This window comes from Cygnus atratus, chromosome 6 (genome assembly GCF_013377495.2).
Source record: "Cygnus atratus isolate AKBS03 ecotype Queensland, Australia chromosome 6, CAtr_DNAZoo_HiC_assembly, whole genome shotgun sequence".
Classification (NCBI taxonomy): domain Eukaryota; kingdom Metazoa; phylum Chordata; class Aves; order Anseriformes; family Anatidae; genus Cygnus; species Cygnus atratus.
This window is the reverse complement of record NC_066367.1, coordinates 20551091-20571447: the sequence shown is the minus strand read 5'-3', so window position 1 is coordinate 20571447 and position 20357 is coordinate 20551091. Positions and strand designations below refer to the sequence as shown.

General features: G+C 41.0%; 1 protein-coding gene across 25 annotated transcripts in view; it reads left to right on the top strand.

Annotated features, from left to right (window-relative positions):
• Positions 1–20357, top strand: part of B3GALT1 (beta-1,3-galactosyltransferase 1) — a 199990-nt gene that overhangs the window by 174180 nt on the left and 5453 nt on the right. For 4 of the 25 annotated variants that reach the window (XR_007708478.1, XR_004781814.2, XR_004781807.2 and 1 more), the window contains one exon: positions 8079–8555. The exons of 15 other annotated variants lie outside the window; for them this stretch is intronic. The gene's annotated coding sequence lies outside the window, so the exon portion shown is untranslated. Of the gene's footprint in view, positions 1–536; positions 1364–5640; positions 6208–8078; positions 8556–19487; positions 19569–20357 lie in introns of those variants that run through there. 6 more of the 25 variants (XR_007708476.1, XR_007708475.1, XR_004781804.2 and 3 more) reach the window with 4 other exon arrangements.

Genomic DNA, 20357 nt, shown 5'->3' with positions numbered 1-20357 from the left:
GGCATAAAAAAATCTGTATTCCTCCATTCAGTTTGGAAAAATATTCACAGCAATCTAAAGCAATCTAACATATTACATAAAACACAGACAAAGGATTCTGTAGCCGTAACACCAGAGGCTGAAGGAGACAATGTGCCCTGGTGTTGCGGCTTTTGGGAGGCTGGAGAATGCTAGAAAAATAGTGCAAAGGACTTTGTATCCTATGTGCACATGCACACACAAGTATAAATGCGCTGACTAGCTCACAACAGAGGTCAGCTTCCACTTGTACTGAGTCCACGGTTTTACAAACCTGGTACCCACACCTCACAGAGGAAGTGAGCACTGATATTTCCAAATAACTGCCTGCAATTTATGTTCTTCCATTAGGCTTCGATGTGTATGTGTGGTTTTGAGAACATTGTCCAGAACAGCTTTGCTAAAATATAAGACTTCATTATTTTCAATACTTAGCATGGTTATAACTGAAAACAAACAAGCAAAATAAAATAGCTTTTATAGGCTGTTTTTTTCTGTTTTGCTTTTTTTTTTTCAAGTGATTGGAAGCAACTGTTCGTTCCAAGTTCAGAAAAGACAGTCCCTCCAACAGTGCTAGAGAAATTTGGAAAGAGAACTTTTTGTATAAAATGGAAGGGCAGGAACCCCGGCGATGTGACTGACGATATGATCAGACCTTCAGCTTTACACAGTGTATGCCAGCATCATCAGTGTTAGGTCACTGACGCAGGTGATTTTCTGATAGACAAATAGCATTGCCATGAGAGTGTGCATTAGACAACTGCTGGGTACATTTCTTTTGATAACTTCAGCTGTAACTTTATCTCAGATCTTAATTTTAAAATCTAGAGCTGTCATTTGAGACAGCTGAGGTGTTTAGGCTTGCTTTAAAATCATTACACTTTTAATGCTAACCTGCTGGCACTAAGAAGCATTTGCAGTGAATGTTTTATTCAACAAGACTTAAGAGAGAGTTTTGTCAGATATGCTTCCTGTCATCCTTTATTACATTAGATCTTTTGATATTTGAGCAGAAGACTTAGAAATAAAGATGAAGGTCAGTGAAATGGGAGAAATATAAAATTTCTTTCATTATTCCTGTTTTCATATTGTCCATCAAAACCACAATTTGAAAATGTCAGATAACAAGGGTTTCATTTTTAATTGCTTAACTGTATCATACTACAATAACTTAATGACTACGGAATATTTATCATGAGAAACAGGGATTACAGTCAGACAGTTCTCCTAGATTACTGTTCATTATACAGGCAATTCAGGTCTAGTTATGCAGCTTGTGTGATTTGGTATTTTCAAAGGAATGTTCCCATCTATTAGAAAACAAAAGCAAATATTTAAAGGTTTAGAGTTCAGATGAGCATCTTAATTTTTGAGACTGCAATAGTGAGCTGTAAATCTCAAGTGAACAGGCACTCTTTGTCCAGATATTCAGTGCTTACATTCCTAGTCATGCGCAGAAATCAAAAATAAGATATATTTAAGTATTTCAAACCTTAAAAATGTAATTAAAAAAAAAAAAAAAAACCACTTTCACATCTAAAGATATTCAGATCTGAATTTACATGGCTACTGGGGTTCCATTCCTTTCTAAATTCCAATCATTAATTTTTCCATCACTTTAAACAATATCCTCATTAAATCAGATGCAGATTTTTAGCTAAAGCCCCCCCCCCCCAAAATGAAAGTTGCACTGATCAACAGCTATTGCAACTATCTAATGAGTTATATTAGACTCTAGACATCTACTTTTACATCTGCCTCAACATCTCCATTACTAACACCATCCATCTTATAGAGTCATTTCATCAGAAACAGACTACTTTCCTTCCCAGTGCAGACTAGATGTAGCAGTTGATACAAAGGATACAAAGCTGTATGTGCAGTGGCTGCTCTAGCTTAATTGACATTTGGGAGAATTTGATTGTGACTTTATTTTGACTACTTTCTCTCATTTATGTGCTGCAAGTAAATCACGACAGATAGCAAAGCACAAAACAGAGTGGACTTGTATGCAGGAGCATCAGAAGTCCACCATCAGGATTTCTACAATTTTGTTTGTGGTTTGAGGTCTGCTTAATTTTAACATTGATCTTTTTCTAATGCAGAGTAAGGACTCTAAAGGTCTTATTTACTTTGAAAATAATGGTGTTCATATTAAAATGCTTGAGGACATGAGAATCTTTACCTAGGTGCAGTCCAGTTCCTTGCTACCATTTGTTGTAAAGTTTAGCTGCTACCATAGTGCCAATAAATTAAGAAGACAGCATCTTGCTTCTAAAAAAATATTTTATAGCAGCAACACGCAGACATGCTGGACATGGTGATGTGACGGAGGTGACAATGACCATTAGGTAGTAATGTAAAAGAATGTATAGTCAATGGTGAGTTGAAAAGTGCGGGTCCTCTTTGTCTTAGCCACTGCTTATTTTAATATTTACAAGATATGATACCATATACAAGGAATATAAAATTCCCGTCTGGTATTTGAAATCCCAGAAGCCTGAATGGCTCTTTAAATGGATCATATGTTAAAATTGGAATAGCCAGATGCTACATTCACAAAGTCAGTGTTCTGCATCTTCTTAAAATCCAAGAGCTGCCACTGCTAAATCTAGTCTGTCAGTATCGAACCATTTATCAGTTAAACAGCATAACTTTTGCCAGAGAAATAAAGCATTGTGTGTTGTGGGATACAAACAGGCATGCACTGCCCAGGCCAATTATAGGCACACGAGGCAGAAAACCAGGCATCGACAGGACTTTCAAAGGACTTTGGTAAATTAGCCTTTCCAGAGGAGACAGGCTGCACTTCTCACATTTGGAGTCTGCGGCCTTGCAGTCACTGCTGGTAGGGAGCTGCAGATGTCCAGTGGTTAACTAGCCTTCCATGAGGCAACGCAGGGGCCATAGTAAAAAGCTGTATTTCTTAGGACTGTATCTAACATACCAGTCCAGGCTCTATTCAAAACACATGCTGACAAAAATAACTAATATCACAACAGGCCTGAAAACATACTAGAAACTTACTGTGCAGACAATTCAGAAGTATTTAATACCATTCTATGTGCCCTTAAGGAGGACACTAAGCAACCCAGAGCTTGCAAACATCCAGAGACTCATCCCAGTAGAGAGAAAACAGAGATGATAGCATGCCAGCAGCACAAGACGTTTGAGACGCAACTCATTTATATCTTTAAATGTCAAGGCTGTATCTTGGAACTGTATCCATATGTGCACATGATCTTAGAGCTGAGAGAAGAACCAGCAGCAGAAAAGAAGAATCTCTCCTCAGCTAACCTCTGACAACATTGGTTGTGTAAATGCTATTTACACAGCAAGGTCCAGACAGACTGCAATCAAAAAAATCTCACAAAATCAAGAAGAAAGACAGCCACGGTCCTTGCCAAAAACCCTTTCATTAGCCTCTGAGTAAGCACTGCACTCTAAGCTGCATGCAAACTCCGGGTCCATCTAGCGGATCTCAGCAATGAGATACCTGGGCTAGTTTTGTTCCCTGAAGGTCTTTTCCTGTGCACCAAGATACAAACAGCTGCATTGTTTGGGCAAAGTCTGTGCTATAACACTCAATTCAAGATGCATCTGTTAAGGGCAGATGAAGAAAACTCCAGGTGATATTACCAGGCGTCTATTGTAAATCTAAGAACTCCTCCCAGATGTGATGCCTGACAGAATGCAGAGCAGCAAATAAGCTACATACCCAGTGTTAGCTGGCTGAGAGTACTTCTGCAATCACTTTACTCTTGCTCATCAAGTCATTAAATTACTTAATATCCACTGGACATCAAGAAAAAGCGTCCATCAGGCAGGAGCGCAGAAAGTGTATTATTAGGCTGCATGCAGTCACAATTAATATGAACACCTCACTGAGCACCTCTTATACCATTCATTGCCCTTGAAAGTTTAGGACTTTCCCAGGCTGTGAAACCCCCTGAAAAAGTTTAACTGCACGTGTGTGTGCTCTATCACTTCTAAAAGTGAGACACAGGACGGGAACATTTGGTTTCATGGAAGCATGCCAAAACATAACACTACCTGTGTTCACATTGCTGCTACCCTAAACCTGTAGCAGCTAAAGTCATTATTGACTTCTGAAACCTGGTCACAATCGTTGTGCTAAAACTGCTACACTGACCAGCCATTGAATTTAAAGATGGAGAGGAACTCAACACTGTCATCCTTAACATGCTTACTCTCTTCTCCGCTGCATTGCACTTTGGAGCTAAGCTGGGCAGTGTGGTGGCACCAGCATTCACCGCTGCTTCCATGGAACGGGTATCCTGCTTCATAGCTTGTTGGATGAAAGGGGATATGCAAGCACTGCAATTGGAAACGAGACACCGCCAAGCAGTCACACTCCCATTAAATTCAGTTGCATTTAGATGGCCAAATTTTGTATAAAACTTGTAATAAAGGGATAGTAGATGTGCTAATCAAAAGTATTTTTCCTAGGAAGAAAGAAATGATTGAAATAAACTACAGCAGGTTGTTACAGTCTTCTGGTCTTGACAAAGTTGTATTGAAACACAAAGTCATAGTGCTAATTTTTTTTTCTTTCATTCCCTGGCATTTAATCTCAAATGTCAATAGTAAAGCTATAACAAAATGAATTTAATAGGCTATGCAGGCACTCAAGATCAACTGCCAAATGGAAAAGAAAGGCAGAATTGAAATGCCCTGCTATATTACTTTTCTGCATGTATCAGAAAAAGTTACAGCTAAACAACTTCTGAAAAGTACTGATAAAGTAACTTCACTTCTGCGCACAGGTTTTCAGAGACTTAAAGATTGGTGCTCAGCTCTCTGAACGCCCCCTCATCCACACCTCCATTTCCCCCTGGGTGCAGTGGGATTTCTCGGGTGGGAAGGACTAGCAGAGACCCCGTCCCCCCGTCACTTTGCTCCTGTGGCGCTGGCACATTTTGGCTTGGTGAGATACAGCCTGTGGGAGGGAGACGGGAGGAAGGGAGTGCAGAGATGGCTTTGCTACATCCAGGTCTCATCTCTGACCTCATGCTGCAGCTGCACACAGCCAGCCCCGCCGCAGAAGTCTGCCTGAGGGTGTCCTCACCAGTAAACCTCACCCAGGGAGCAGAGGAACCAACGTCCTCCCCTCCCACCAAAGCTGCCTCATCATTTGGCAAAGAATGAAAGGTTCAGGATGAGAGAGAACGTGTTTGATAGTTTTACCCAGTGGTGATGACACCAGCAGAGATGATTTAATTGTTCTAGTACCTATTTTTTGGAGTGGTTTCCTATGAGGACTGTAAAATGCATAATCCATCCTATGGAAGATTGCCCATTCCCTCTGAAGGGCAGTTATTAAACAGCAGATGCCTGGGGGCACTGTTCTGTGATAGAGGCCTACTTTATGAATGGTATTCAAGGCTACAGATGTCAGCTGTATAAAGACAACTCTCTGCAGTCTCTCTCTCCCTCCAGAACTTGAAATGCTGGCGTGTGCTGAAATTTTAAGACTTTCTTTGGTGTCTCCAGAGGTGTACAGGCAGAGGGTAGATGTCAGAATACAAAAGCGTGTGCTGCAGTCTCTGGCTTTGTGATCCAAAGCAAACTTTTTTGTCTTCCTTTTTATTTTATCTACAGGGGTGGCTGGCAAATGACCTACCTCTCAATTCAATATATCTACTTTTAGAAACTTGCAGTTTTGTTCCTGTCACCGCTGGTTTCATCATTCCTCAAATTAAAAGATGATATGTCTAAACTTTTAGTTACTTGACCAAGGCAACTGAGAAATCATTTTTCACATATGATACAATCTGATGGTTTTTCTTCCATGTGTGTCAGATACAACCATAATTTACAGGTTGTTTCCTGCCAGCCAAGATAATAATTTGGTGTTGTCTGAGGCAGAAAATCCTTTTGGTGGTCCTAAAACAGCATATAGGGAACCTAAAAAAAAAAGTCTATATATTTTGTCTGTTCTCATATCACTAAGATGTTGGAAATCTCATCTCTTCTCCTTCCAGACATCCTAAATTAGTAATCCTACTGTCATTTAGCTTGTCAGATTACTCTAAAAAACAGTTCTTGTTGTTTTGGAGGATGTTTGCCATTTTTTGTAGCTCATGGCAAAGTAATATTCTTACATGTGTTTTTCGTACAAACTGTCATTTTGAAATATCTAAAAAATATTATACGATATTGAATATCCTGCTCTGTCCTTCTACACGGCAAGGACATTTGTAGTAGTTTATTAAAAAGACACTGTATCACCATACTGAAATTGCTTTTATTGTCATAAATTCAGTACACTAATTTCAAGTCACCACCATTTTGTCTGGCTAGTCCCTGCAACAAAATGTGTTTATGTTGAACAAGTTAAAGCTCGAAGATGAGTGAGATGATTGACTTGCGCCAACATTTTTTTTTATCTCTGAACCCCTTCATATTGGAAGCTTTCTAGATTACAGTGAATACATTGTGTATACATGCCACTCCCAGGGGCTAACTTTTTCCCTAGATGTGTTTAATCATTCTCAAAATCCTGAGAACGAGAAGGTGAATCATGCTGCCATTTTGTTACTAGAGAAGGTGCAGTATATACCAGGTTTAGTTTGAAGACAAGTGTCAACAGGAAGAAGACTCAGATAAGAATCCAGAGAAAAACTACTCACTCTCTAATTAGAAAATTTGGTGATCTACCTTACCTCACTTTTATCACTATTTATTATATACCTTCATTTAGATGCAAGAAGTTATTTTTTAAAGTTTCCTGGGAAATCTCAAAGCCAAAATATTTTTCAAAAGGTAATAAATGATTTAATTGCAACCACGGAAGTAAATTGTACACTAGAGAAAAATCACAGGCAGATCCAAAGCAAAACCAAAGCCGACCTGAGGAATGTAGTGGCTTAGCTTTGAGGTACAGAACTAAAAAGGATCAGCTGCATATTGGCTCTTACCATCCTAATGGTGGACACTTTGACCAATGTTTGGAGTGAAAACATACCGAATTTCATCACTCTCAAAACATTTGGATGGAACTTGTTAATATGGTTGGCCTGATGACAGAGGCTTGACCCTACAAGCGAGAAGTGCAAGGACCTGATGAGAGTGATTGATATGGATATGCTGTCTTCAAAACTGTGCATTGGGATTTCATTTTGCCACATTATATAACCCTTGGCAAGTGACAAGCAGTCTATCCCTCGTTACACCATCTGGAGGAAAAAACAACAGCAAAAAAGCCCTGACATACACATTCTGTTTTGGCAAAGGCACGTGTGGGAGAATTGCCTACCTGAGCCAAGAGCTGTCTTCTGCTTCTAAAAAGAATCTGGCTGATTCAGAAGCTTGTGACAGCCCCTCACCATGTTTTCATTTTACAACAAAATCAGAATATCACATCGATCTTTCAAGTAGTGGCACATTCTCAAACACTGTACTATTCATGCCCTTTAAAACTGCTATATGCATGAAAAAGTTTCCTTTTAAAATCCAATTATGTTTCCAGTTTAAGTTCTGAAGTGATCTCAGGAGAGTCAAGGGATACAAAGAATCATTAGATATTGTGAAAACAAATTTTTAAAAAATCAAAAAAAGGATAAGTGTGTTTTGTTTTGTTTCTTAATTCTCAAATATTTGAATTGATTTCCAAAACATCCCAGCCATCACTGAAAGTTTGACCTAAATACTTAATAGGCAAGCAAAGGCTTTTTGTTTCATTACTTGTTTTCAGCTGATGCAAGAACAGAGGATCTATTTGTACGGTTTTATTCTGGTGGAAAGAAACCTTGGGGATGCTGCTGTAGTCTCAGGTACAAAAAGGGGAGCCCTCAGCCCTCTCACAGTCATTTAAGGCAGGAGTGAGGCCATGAAAAGGGGTCTGCCCTGCTTTGCCCCAGCCTCTTGCTTCAGGCCCCTGATGTCCCTTAGCTATGTTGATCCAGGCTTTTGCATGGCTGGGAGGCAAATCTGACTGGGGAATGGATCTGACTAAAAATAATCATTGACTGTTAACACGTGGATATTTCTGTGGCGGTGATGGCTTACACACACAAACTGTGGCTCTAATTTCCCAGGTGCAGGCACAAAGAACCATCTCCCAGCTTGCTCTAATGCAGCACGCAGCCACTGAAGCACACTTCTCCAAAGAGGAGCCACACGCAGCTGAGGAGAGGCAAAGCGACCCTTCCTCCTCACTGCCCCTGCCCACATGTGAGGACTGTCATTTTTCCCTGTCACCAAGAGATACCTGTCCCCTGGAGGGCTGTGGCCAGGCTGCCAGAAGGCCACGGCCTGGCTGTTCAAGAGCCATGGCCTGGCCACTGGAGTGCCATGGCTTGGCTACCGGAGGGCCATGGCCCAGCTGAGGTGCAGGATGTCCCCATGGGCAGCGTGGGCTGCCCCACGACCCAAGGGTGGGCAGCCTGGCCCTGCCACGCACCCCACAGCACCCTCCTCTGACCCCTTCAGCTGCTCCACAGCTCTTTCCATCAGCAAATTTGTGCGGCCAATCTTTAAACTGACCAAAAATAAAATGGAGCGTATGAACTTTATATTGTCATATGTGAATGAACAAATAAAACACCTTTTCTGCAGGAGGTAGATGTGGCAAGGGGTAGAGACAGAGGGAAGATGATCAGGAATAGGGGTCAGGAAAAGTTAAAGAAATAAAAAAATTGAAAGCAGATCATCTTGGAAAGCTATTTGACCTTTATTTGATCCAGCCAGTGCACAGGGGGAAGAATGGGAATGGAATTATTTTCCCAAATTCATGTGTATTTTTCATAGAATGAATTAATGCCTTATTGTAAAGGTGATTTGCAGTTGGCATTTAAGGCAGCCTTGCTGCCTGGCTTTGGAATTATTCCCATTGTTGTTCGCACAAAGGGAAAATAAACTCAACCACTTGGCTTCCTTTTCCCTGAAATGTATGTCTAAGATCACAGCTTAGAAAAGAAACTAAATGGCAGATGGCAACATCTCTGCAAAGTATGTGCACACTGAGCTATACAGGCTGGCAAATTAATTTGTTCAAAGAAAATGACAGAGAAAGAGGGCTTTTCTTAGAGTGTGAAAGAATGATAAAAAATTGAAGCTCTCTTTAGAAAGTCTTGGGCAGCTCTTTGACTGTGTGTGTTGTTACCACATAGTCAAAAGAAAATAACAAGAAATTATTTACATGCCTTTGCTGTGGGGTATTACTCTTCATTGCACTAGTAGCAAGAAAGGCTTTTAGAGAATAATGTGAAGTTGTGTGTACTGAGGTTGTCTGCCTTTCCCTCACCTTGAGCCACACTGCATGGGGGGCTTCACAGCGTGCACCCAGGCACGGGTCGGGCAGACATCCCCTGCCTCTCCTGCAGCCCTTACCCGTCTCTGAGGGAGAGTGCCAGGAAACCAGTTCTTTCCTCCCTAGCAGCAGGGCAAAGGGGTACTGATGTTTGCATCACTCCTCGTGATTTTTGGCTTTTTCCGTACGAGTGCATCAGTGTGCACCTTCCTGCTCACTAGACAGAAAGAAAGCACCAAAGGATCACTGGCTGTGTCTTCTGATGGACTCCCCCGTGAAGCTACGTCTCTCCCATGGCCCAAGGGATTCCACAACAGTTGGCCTGACAGCTGTTTATTGCATTTCATATCATTTTTGCTTCATGCTGCCTTTGATATCAGAATAGCTGGAAAATAAATCAAACCACAGGTTACTGAGTACTTTGAAATCTCTTTTGTTCAAGAGATATCTCAGATTAAAATAACACTGAGAGGAGACTGCCAAAAGCAGAGGAAGCATTTGGGACATTGAGGGAGACCTGCACAGAGTTCAAACATGCTCAGGAGAATCCCTGTTGTTTCTAGTGATGATACGAAACAAACACCTTTCTCCAGAGAAGGTCTGAGGTCATGTTGTTTATATAGCAATCTCTTCTGATTCCACTGAAAGACCCAAACCCCCAAAGTTTGGAAAATGAACAAAAGGAGGGTTTAATCTTATGTTGCTTCTATAAGAAACAGTCTCCCAGAAGAATGTCTCTCTGTGAAACAGCTCTATTTAATTCTTACAACCCTGAGGTGTATATCAAGATTTTGGACCCTAAACTTGCTTGGCAGATTTTATTACTGTGTTACCTGCCTCCTTGGGGTATACAGCTTCTCAGTGAGCTTGTGTTTGTAAAGCTCTTGAAGGTTCATAGATGGAGAACTAAGAGAAGCAATCTATATTTTTACACTGTGTCCATGTACCTTCTTTCTCCTTAAGGCTTGGCCTTCAATACATGGATAACTAAGGTATGATATGATTCCCCTTGGGCAAAGTGACAGAACATATTTTGTATTTATTGCTTCACAGAGTTGATTTCTATCAGTAGTGCAATACATTTGTACTGAAGCAGAAGCCAACACATCCCAAAGAATAGCACATGGTAGAAAGAGAGTTGAGTCTGCTGAGCTGTATGGGCACGAGGGTGGGCGCCCATCCCCTGGGCCAGGGACACCACCAGTGCAACGCACCACAGCGCAGCAGCAGGACTCTGAGTGATGCTGCACACACGCCGCTGTGGAATCTCTGGAGCAGCACTGTAACCACAGGCTTTACCCATGCCACAGTAGAGTCTAGGTAAGCGTCAAGCTGTGAGGAAGAAGACTGCTTTCCCTGCTTTTCAACTCTGAATATGCTTGAGGCCATCCTTCATATAACGCTGCTTTGCATATGTTTTGAGAAATCCTTCAATATAGACAATGAGTCTCCATTTACACCTATATCAGCCCACTACGGACCATGTGGTTACAGGTGGAGAAGCCAACTGGAGAGTCTCCAACTATCCTGAGAAGTCACAATTGCAATGGTTATGCTTCCATAGTCACAAGAGGAAAAAAAGAAGGCAAAGTGTGCTGGCAGCATAATGAGCCCACAGACATGGGCCCTGTTATGCTTAGGGAAAGAAAGACAAATACACATGCACTCACATTAGGAAAAACTGCTCGGCTATTTTCCTAGTTACCAGTCCTGGCAAATACCCCTAATTAGGAAGACTCACAGACAGAAGATGTAAGAAACCAGAGTTAGTATTGCTGACTACTCACGCTGGTCTTTGGGATTTTAAATTTATCCTCCCAGGTGAAAACTTCGGAAGTACATATGAATAACATCTCTAATGACATAAGTGATAAAAGTGAGTTGAAATAGGGTTTCAGATGTACTCTTTACCAGCAGCCTTATTAGACACCGCAGGTAATCAGCCACATTCCGTCCAGCCGGGAGGCAGAGTTATTAACTGTTCCCCAATAACAGTTTGTGAGAAAACTTCCTCAATTTTTGCCTACAACAACTCTCACAGGCCTCAAGTTAAACTCTGATCTGATCACAAACAGAAAAGCTGTTGACTGGCTGCTTTCTCCAGAGACACCCAAGTTTCTTTCACTGAGACTAATGGACAGTGTTTGCAACTTTCACAATGGGAATGAAATGGAATTAAAAAGACACACTTTGGGGGAAGAGGATGACTATGTAAGCATCTATGTAAGTTATAAGCATCACTGATACCCCAGGATGGGTTTGCAGTTTAGCTGAGGAGGCAGCAACTCATTTATGATCCCCAGTAGTATTGTCAAACTCCTCTCACTTGGGGACAAAATTTCCTGATCTTTTGAAACATCTTGGGCAAGCGAGGACAAGTTACTTTTTTGGATTCACAAGGATATATATTTACCCATTTACTTCAGCATCAACTCCTTCATTTGATTCACCCAAAAATCTTCAGTTGCTAAGAGTCCATTTTTAAATCCGTGCCACAAGAGAGACAGCCTCTTGTGTTGAGTGAATGTTCTGTAAATGTGCAAGTATAACGTCATATAATGGTCCTTTCAGCGGTAAGCTTCTGGAACCTAAATGCTGACAAATTGACTGGGGTCACGTCTGTTAAATGCTCCATATGTGCTGGTTGAAAGAGCCTGACACTACCTTCCTCTCAAATGTTAGTAGTTTGGCGAAAACACTCTCTTTTGCAGCTCAGTTCAATCCCAAGTAAAAGCAGATTTTCATTTATTGCATTTATTTTTTAAGTTTGACCAAATCCCATCTGCCATTTAGTTATGACTGAAAAGAAACATATACTTCCAGTCTCCTTTGTAGAGGCAGGCAGATACATGCAGCAGCAGTGGGTGCTGGCCTCAGCTGGACTGAGCTGCCCCAAGTGGGCTGGAGAGCTCCTGCCCCAGCGGTGGGTGCACGGCAAAGCACCCCTCCATGCGCTCATGGCCAAGCCAGCACAACGCCATTCCCCCCATGGAAAGAGGAGGCAAACCCCACTTTTCCCTGTTCCTTCTCTGCCAAGTGACGTGTGTCCGTCCAGCAGGCACGGCCAGCCCTGCCAGCCTTCAGCACTGCAGGTGGGAGTGGAGCAGGGCAGCACCCCGAGGACAGAAAGCCGTGCCTGGCAAAGTGCTCCAAAAATTGGGGAATTTCAGCCATGACTAACCAATCACCACCTCCCCCCAAAAGAGTGTATGTCCAGGAAATATTTTTCACGTATTGGAGAATAAGTCATCTAGCTGAAGTATGCCCCATATTTTCCAGGTCGGTGACAAAACTCCTTAGTTTATATATTTACTGTTTATGTTACAGTTCTGTGAGAGGCTGGCAGGTGTGATTTTGAAAGAAAGAGCTTGCCTTAAATGGGTCACAGCTACATCACCAAGGGAATTAGAAGCTTCAGTCATATAATCACAGAATCTCCTGAGTTGGAAGGGATCCACAAGGACCAGTGAGTCCAACTCCTGGCTCCACACAGTCAAGCCTAATGTATAAAAAACTCATAGTGAAAGGTGCTCCACAGCACTGCTTCACATCAACCACTGTAATGCAAACTTGAAAAAACTGCAACCTGTTCCTGAATGGACAGAGCTAGACTCTGGGAGCTTCTTGACACAACAAATATTTCTAGAGAAAAGAAAATAAATGCCCACATGGCCACAGTCACAGTGTCACCACATCCAACAGTGTCCTTGGACATCTTACACGTAAAAAGCTGTAGCTAGCTATTTTGTGATCACTAAACTCACTTTTTGCAAAAAGTTTCTAGTCTTATTGCTGTGGAGAAAATGAGAAATTAAGTGAATTCAAGCCATTTTTTAGCCTTTAAAAATACCTCTGATTTTGAGCAACTGTATTTTTGGGTTTAGGAATACACTTTGCTCCCTTTCTGGAACAAGAAAGCAACCATCTCATAGACTCCTCCAATCCCAAGATGATGAAACAGCTATAAGGCATCTTTCTTGAAGAAGAACATATGATTTTTGAATCTAACACTTGCAGAGTTTGGCCACTAAGGCTTTGCACTGAGGACTGGACATGCCCATCAAAACTCTGGCCTCAGTACAAATGGAAAACGCCCTCTATGTATCACTTGGAAGAGACATACTTACACTCATGTTACACCTTTTAATATCTTCAAGAGAAATACTGACATAATGTTCATAGTCTCAAGAAATCAATGTCCTAAAAAAAAAAAAAAAGCCCAGGAATAGCTTCAGATTACAAGATTTGGCTCTCTTCTCAATTTGTTACAACATACATAGTCATTGTACCTATACAACTGAGATAGGGAAGAATCCCTTCAGTAAATGTCAATCAATAATAGATACGCTCTGAGATTAAAAATACGTATTTATATATAGCAATAACCAATGTTTGGAGCCTGAGCTGTCCCCAGTTTTGATTAGGTTAAAAAGCAAAGTTCCCAAGCATCACAGCAGATACCTGAATTAGCAGGTTCAAAACCCTTTTAGAACTTTTCCCAGTAAATCCAAAAGTTGAAATTTGTATTTTTCCTCCAGTGCTCTCCAGGTAGGACAGGAGTTATGAGAAGCAGATTCATTATCCAATTCAATGAGTTACCATCACCACAGACCTTGTAAGTGTGATTTCAGGTGTTCCAGTTTTCACCTAATTGTTACTCCTCCTGTTTGTGACAAAGATTAATTAAGAATGGCTGTACTGCTATGGTAGGCACCTGTATAATCACAGCCATTGTCATCTGTTCTTAGTGTCATAACCCAGACCACCACATCACAGACATCACCATGAAAACTAAGGAAATGAAATAGTGAAATTTAAGACGGTTAAGATGTGAACAGTAGTATGTTTGATTTCAAACACATTACTTGAATGTAATTTAACCTACTGACTTTGGTAATGAATTATGTAAAATTGTTTAATGACTAACAGATATTTTGTTAAAGCTGTTCTCTAAAGGCTTTCCCCTTCAGAGGAAAAAAAAAAAAAAAAAAACTCAAAGCCCTATTTTTCATCCTAAACTTCCATTAGATGAAAAATATTGTAACTGATTTGGTGGTGACACGAGCTAAGGAACCTTGCTGTGAGATTTCACAATAGAGCACAGCACAATAGCTAAAGAAAATGATGGTTGTGGCTATGGTAACCCAAAATGAAATATGTTATTTGCATCAGTTTATAACCATACTGGGATGCAATTTACACGTTACTGCTGTAACAGGACTTGATTGATGTAATCACAAATGACCTATCACAACATGAAGTCACAAAGTGTTTTTTAAAATTGTTTCTGAAAAGCATTCATGGGAAAAAAAATGCATGACACTTGACATCTCCTGGGCAACTTAAAAAAAAAAAAAAAAAAGAAGAAAAGAAGCAAAAAAGAAGAAAGACTTTAAAATTATTCTGTTATTTCAGTTCAAGTTATTTCTTTTCTCTCCCTTTAGCTAGTGCTAAGAATATTTGCCTAAAATGCCTACTAATGCCTGCTGATTGGTACATCCCAAATTCTAATATTATTTTGAATTCAGTAAAATGTAGCTGTTAAGCATCTAGATTAATATCTGACCAAGCATAACCAAGTTTGCTAACATTTAGAAACCCACCCACCCTACAACTGGTCCCCAGAGTGGGGCCTGCCCTTTCATCTCCTAGCACATGAGGTCAGCTGTGTGACACCACAGTTGGAGATGTGGGTGACTACGCTGTCACAAACACACGATGACTGTGGTTAAGAGAGATGTTTAACAAAAAATAAGAACCATGAAATGGCAATAGGGTTACTGAAAATGTAATGTTGAGACATGTCAAACAGGATTAAAAAAATATTTCTGTTTCCTACAACACTTTTAAGAAATTATAGTTTTCTTCTGTTTAGCAAACCAACTGTGAATGTTTTGCTCACGGGAAATACCCAAACCCAGACAGTCTGTGTCCAGTTTGGGCAAGCTTGAATCTCGATCTGTCACTACTTCTTCCTCCACCAGCAGCACTGGGGGTTCTCCAAGGCTGGTTTTATTCAGTCAGGTTTATTAGCAAGAAAATGCAGGTACAGAACCCCACACCGCCACACCTGGTGCAGACATTTCTCATCACCCCGAGAGAGGACAGCTGCTCCCAAGTCATACTGAGGCTGATTACTATCACCTAACTCTCAGAGGAGCTCTCTCTGCCTATCAAAGTCACTGAAAGGTCTGGGAATGACCTAGTAGCTCTCAAGCCTCTCCCTGCTAAAAGCTGCAAAACTTGGATGGGATTGTATAGCTTCAAATCTCCTGAAGTACAGTCCAAGCCAGAGCAAAAGGATGCTCAAATCAAGACTGAGTTTCCACCTCAGGAGATCACCAGCCAAGAAATCGTCCCTTATGCCAAACTCATGTTTCCTAACCAATAACTTATCCCAGTCCCCTTTTCATGGCAAGTCTGATGTTGGTGTGGATCCAAATATTCCTAAATATTTCTTCCAACAGTTTGATCTTCTCTGATTCAAAACTGCGTTCACAGGTTAGTCATGGTGGAAACTATTAATAATTTTCTAACTTGTAAATTATTCGATTTCGAAAAAATAGGTGGATAATTCTTTCTTAAGAATGAGAAATGTAAAGCAAAGCAAATATAGTTTAATTGTCTTACGTAAGCTGTCTCGGCAGTTCTTAGGAAAAAAAAAAGAAAATCCTATTTTTATAGACGTTTTCACTGAAAACATATAAAGTTGAAAACACAGAGTAGCCACTCATAAGCAGACTCGCGTTCAGTTTGAATAACTTATAACTGGTAAAAGACAGCAGTAGCTCTTCAAAGTTTGGGGAAGTTTCAGTAACATGGGAACATTTGCTGCAAATTTTAACTAGAACTTGCATTTTTCTATCTAAGATTTAGAACCTTTTCATAAAATTCCCTAATCCATAGTCGTTTCTACTTTTCACTGGTATTAAGAATACATAGTATATATTGAAAAATAATTTATAAATCCCAAACTGATTTCCAGAGATCAATTCTTCCTCTCAGTTTTGGAACACAGCATAAAACTTCTGCAAATCAGCATTCATGCAAAGAGAACCGTTAGCATGAAAGGACCACTTGTGCAAATACTTGCTCTTACATTTGCCCTGGGCAAAGTCCATCATCAATGTTTCTGTGAGCAAGGAATGATTCTCTATGTACAAATGGCATATCTTAAAACACGGTCTGATTTTCAGAAAATGCTTGAAGGCACAGAAGGAAAGTGAGCCTCTTTTAGCATACGACAGCTGGGAAGTCCCAAAGTGGAAGCATTGATTTTCCTAAAAAACCTGGACCTGAAATGAACTCTTGTACTTTCCTCCCCCAGGCCGGGACTTTGGCTTCGACTTCTATTTCAATCCCTTTCCACATATATTCTAGAAAGAAAGGTCTTCCTTTGCAGCTTTGATTTAGTTTCAGGCCCATTTCACTTGGGCACAGCAAAAGGATTTGAAGTATTTGAGAAACCTTCAAATGAAGTTGCTAGAGAAGAGCTCGCAATCTCCTGCTAAATCACCTATGCCATCTGTCCAGAATTTCCTCAAGAAATTACTATGAAAACATACAGCCAAGATCATAACAATGTCCCCAGATTCCTTTGTAGATGTGTTCTTAATGTTCAGGGTAATTATCTTCTCAACAAGACTCAACAATAACCACAGACTTTTCCGTAGGTAATTTAAAGATTTCATAAATGGTGAAGACATTTCAGTGTCTTGGTCTATATACAGATGAAAGCCATGATTATAGAAAACTTACAAAAATCTATCTTCAGGGAAAATGAGGAGAGTTTGCTACATTTACTAAATAATTTAGCGGCTGCATTCCCTCCTTTTTTTCAGGGAAAGTAATAGGTCCATTTTGGCAGAGATGCACAGTGTTAATTTGACTCGGTCGTGCTCTGCCTGGCAGGCTCGCGGGTGCCAGGACGAGCAGCTTCCGCCTCCCTGGGCTTCACACCCGGGGTCTGCCCACAGCTCAGCATCCTGACTGCCTCCCTCAGCACCTATCTTCTGCTTCAGCAGCAGCACGTGATATGGTACAGATCATAGCTACAGCAACATGCCAGGCCTCAAGAGCTGTGGTTTCCGTCATACTCCTCCACCACAATCTGGTTACGTTAATCCAATCACACTTACACACAATGACTGACCTGGGCATTCTTGAAAGAAAAAAGACCGGCAACCTCTGAGCAGAAATGGCAGCGTTCTGATACATGGGCATAGTCCTGCAGCTGGTGAGTGGCATTTGCTGAACTCCTTTTACGTCTGCCTGAAAATTGCCCGTGAACAGTTAGCAAGATTCTCAAATGTGCTCATTAGCTGGAGGATTATTCTCCATGTGCAGTCAGCTTGTAAAAGGTTTGCTGCGAATAGTTGCAGTCTCTATCAGGACAGTTACTTACAGAAGTTACACAAGGCTGCTTCTGGGCTGCAGCCGGATGAGTTCTCTGGCTTGCACAGCAAGAGCTGTGAATAGCACAATTAAGCACACGACTTCAAGTCACAGGATGGAAATATAATACTAAACATTTGCTTTTCACAATCATCTACCATAGCAAAGCTTGAGACTTTTCTTACTAATAGCATGGCAATCAGATTTGTTTCAAGAGACAGAAATCCAAGGACCAGTATAAGAAATGTTCATTCTGGAAAACTGGTATCTGCAGATCTCGTAATTGACCAGGAACTTTCCCTAGAATAGCTTTAAATCTTTCTTTGAAATGCTCTAAGACTTTGTTACCTCTTTCTTTGTTACCTCTAATCTTTTCACAGCACAGATTGGACATCACAGCCATGACATTACAGGACTAAAAAGCTATTTTTTGTAATTTTGCAGTGTGTAAGATGCACTGGCTACAATCTCCCTTTCCCTCAGTTACCTGCACAGTACTCATGGTAATGAATGCACCTGCCTTTATTAGAGAAGAGATTCAGAAAAATATACACATTTAGAGAATGCAATGTATGGTTTCCTAAAATAATCTACCATGTGCAGAATATTTACAGCATTAAGGTTTCACAAATGCTTGAGTCCTTTAAATGCATTGACCCACAAAGCCCACACTCCACATCTCAAATCCATGGTGGCTGAATTTCTTAATTAACACAGCCTTCTAGATATTAAACTAATTGCTCTCTTTTTGTTATGTTGTGGCATTTCACACTTGGTCTTTTTCCCCAGTGAGGTTTCCAGTGTGGGTGGTTATCAGAGATTCACAATGAAGCCAGGAAAAAGCTGCAGATCAAGGGTGTGCTTTGCCTTTCTCAGAACTGTGTCCCACTGCATCCAGTGGGTTGCTACAACAGGACACATGTGCTCTCCAAGAATTAAAGCGGCATTCGTGTATATATTTGTCATGGCTATGTTTATTTACGAGGGCATATGTGGGTGCTGAGGTCATTGTGTTCTGCAGCCTAACAGGACAGTTTAAGAGTAAGGCCTCACTTAAAAATACTGCTCCCAGATGTTAAATGCTACTGATTAATGGGAAAAGATCACAAATCCCAAGTTCTGCAACAAGTAGCAAAGGAGATGACAGATAATGTCTGCCTCATTAAATTGCCTGGGTTATAGGGCAAACCTACTGACACTGAAAAACCTCCGCAACAAGCCACAAATTCATTTTCCTATTTTGAGAAAAGGGGAGAGGGGCATGTGGGTTCCGGTCATTAAACAGCTGACCTTGGATCTAATGAGGACCAGGGCTAGCAGGACAGTGCCAGCTGTAAGGATCTATCAGCCTTTGTGGGAGATTATATGTGTATATTTATCAAATGTTAGGTCGTTTCTCTCTTGTTTTCACACCTCAGTGTGAAATAGTGGCACGGGATGACAGCCTGATAGCCTGCCCAGCTGGGGCTGTCAGTCCGAAAGCCAAGCGACCCATCGCCTGGCAGAGGACCCTGCTCCGGACACCTCCAGGCCATGCTCTCATCTGCTTTTATTTAAGAGGAAGAGACCATAAATACCTAATACATGGGAGGCGTGGGCTTCCTAAGCATTTTGGTTTAATCCAAACATGCTGCAGTAGCATGGAACCAGAAAGGACATTTCTACAACAGGGCTTGTATCATTTTACCTGAATCCTCGTATGAGTTGTACTATCCAAAGTAAATGTTTAGTATTTCAAAGACTCTTCCGTAAAACTCATCTGTTGCAAATTTCTACTATCCTGTAGCTCTGAAGCAACGTAACAGTAAAATCCAGGAATCTGGAGCCTACAGGCACTCTTCAGGAACTCGTGTGTCATGGAGACCCAGCACTGATCCTGCAGGTTTAGTGTGGCTTGTCTCATTTCCCCAAAATGATGATAAACAGAATTGGCTCCTAGGAGTCATGCTAAGGGCAAAGCAAGCTCCAGGGCTGGCACATTCATGCATTCAGGGAAGCCAAAAAGCCCCCCGTGCTGGAGCCAGGGCTCGCACTGCAGGACCGGAGGGGTGCACAGGCGCTCCGCGTGCCGGCCAGCCATGCAACTGCTACCAGGCTGCCATCGTGACTTACCCCATACAGCATGCCAGCGATGTCTTTCTAGGAAGAGTAAAGCCTGGTTTGCATGGAAGGGATGAGGAGGGATAACTTCCAACAGGACTAACTGAATCGTGTTAATATACTTCTAGACTTTTACAGAGTCTACTGGGGTGCTGATCTTTACATGGGTAAGACAGCACACATATCCTCCTTTCTCCTCTGTCCTCTGCTGTACATTTACCCATCAGTACAATTCTCTCTTCTTGCCAAAGTAGGCTGTTGTTAGCTGGGCAGACGTTACCAACATTTAGTCTAAACATGATTTGTAGATATTCACGTGCATTGTTGCCACTGATACTATTAATCCTAAGATAAAGTACATTATTTTTCATTAAGTAATTTTAAAATGTTCGGTGGCATATTTTGGAAAAAAAAAAAAAAAAAAGTAGGAAACCAGAACAAAATGCACAAAAATGCTAGAAACCAGAAAATGATTTTTTAATCATGCATAGCATGTTGGCTTTTCAAGTAATTTTAATCTTTATATATGTATATATGAGATATATCATATATATATATATATACGAGAAAT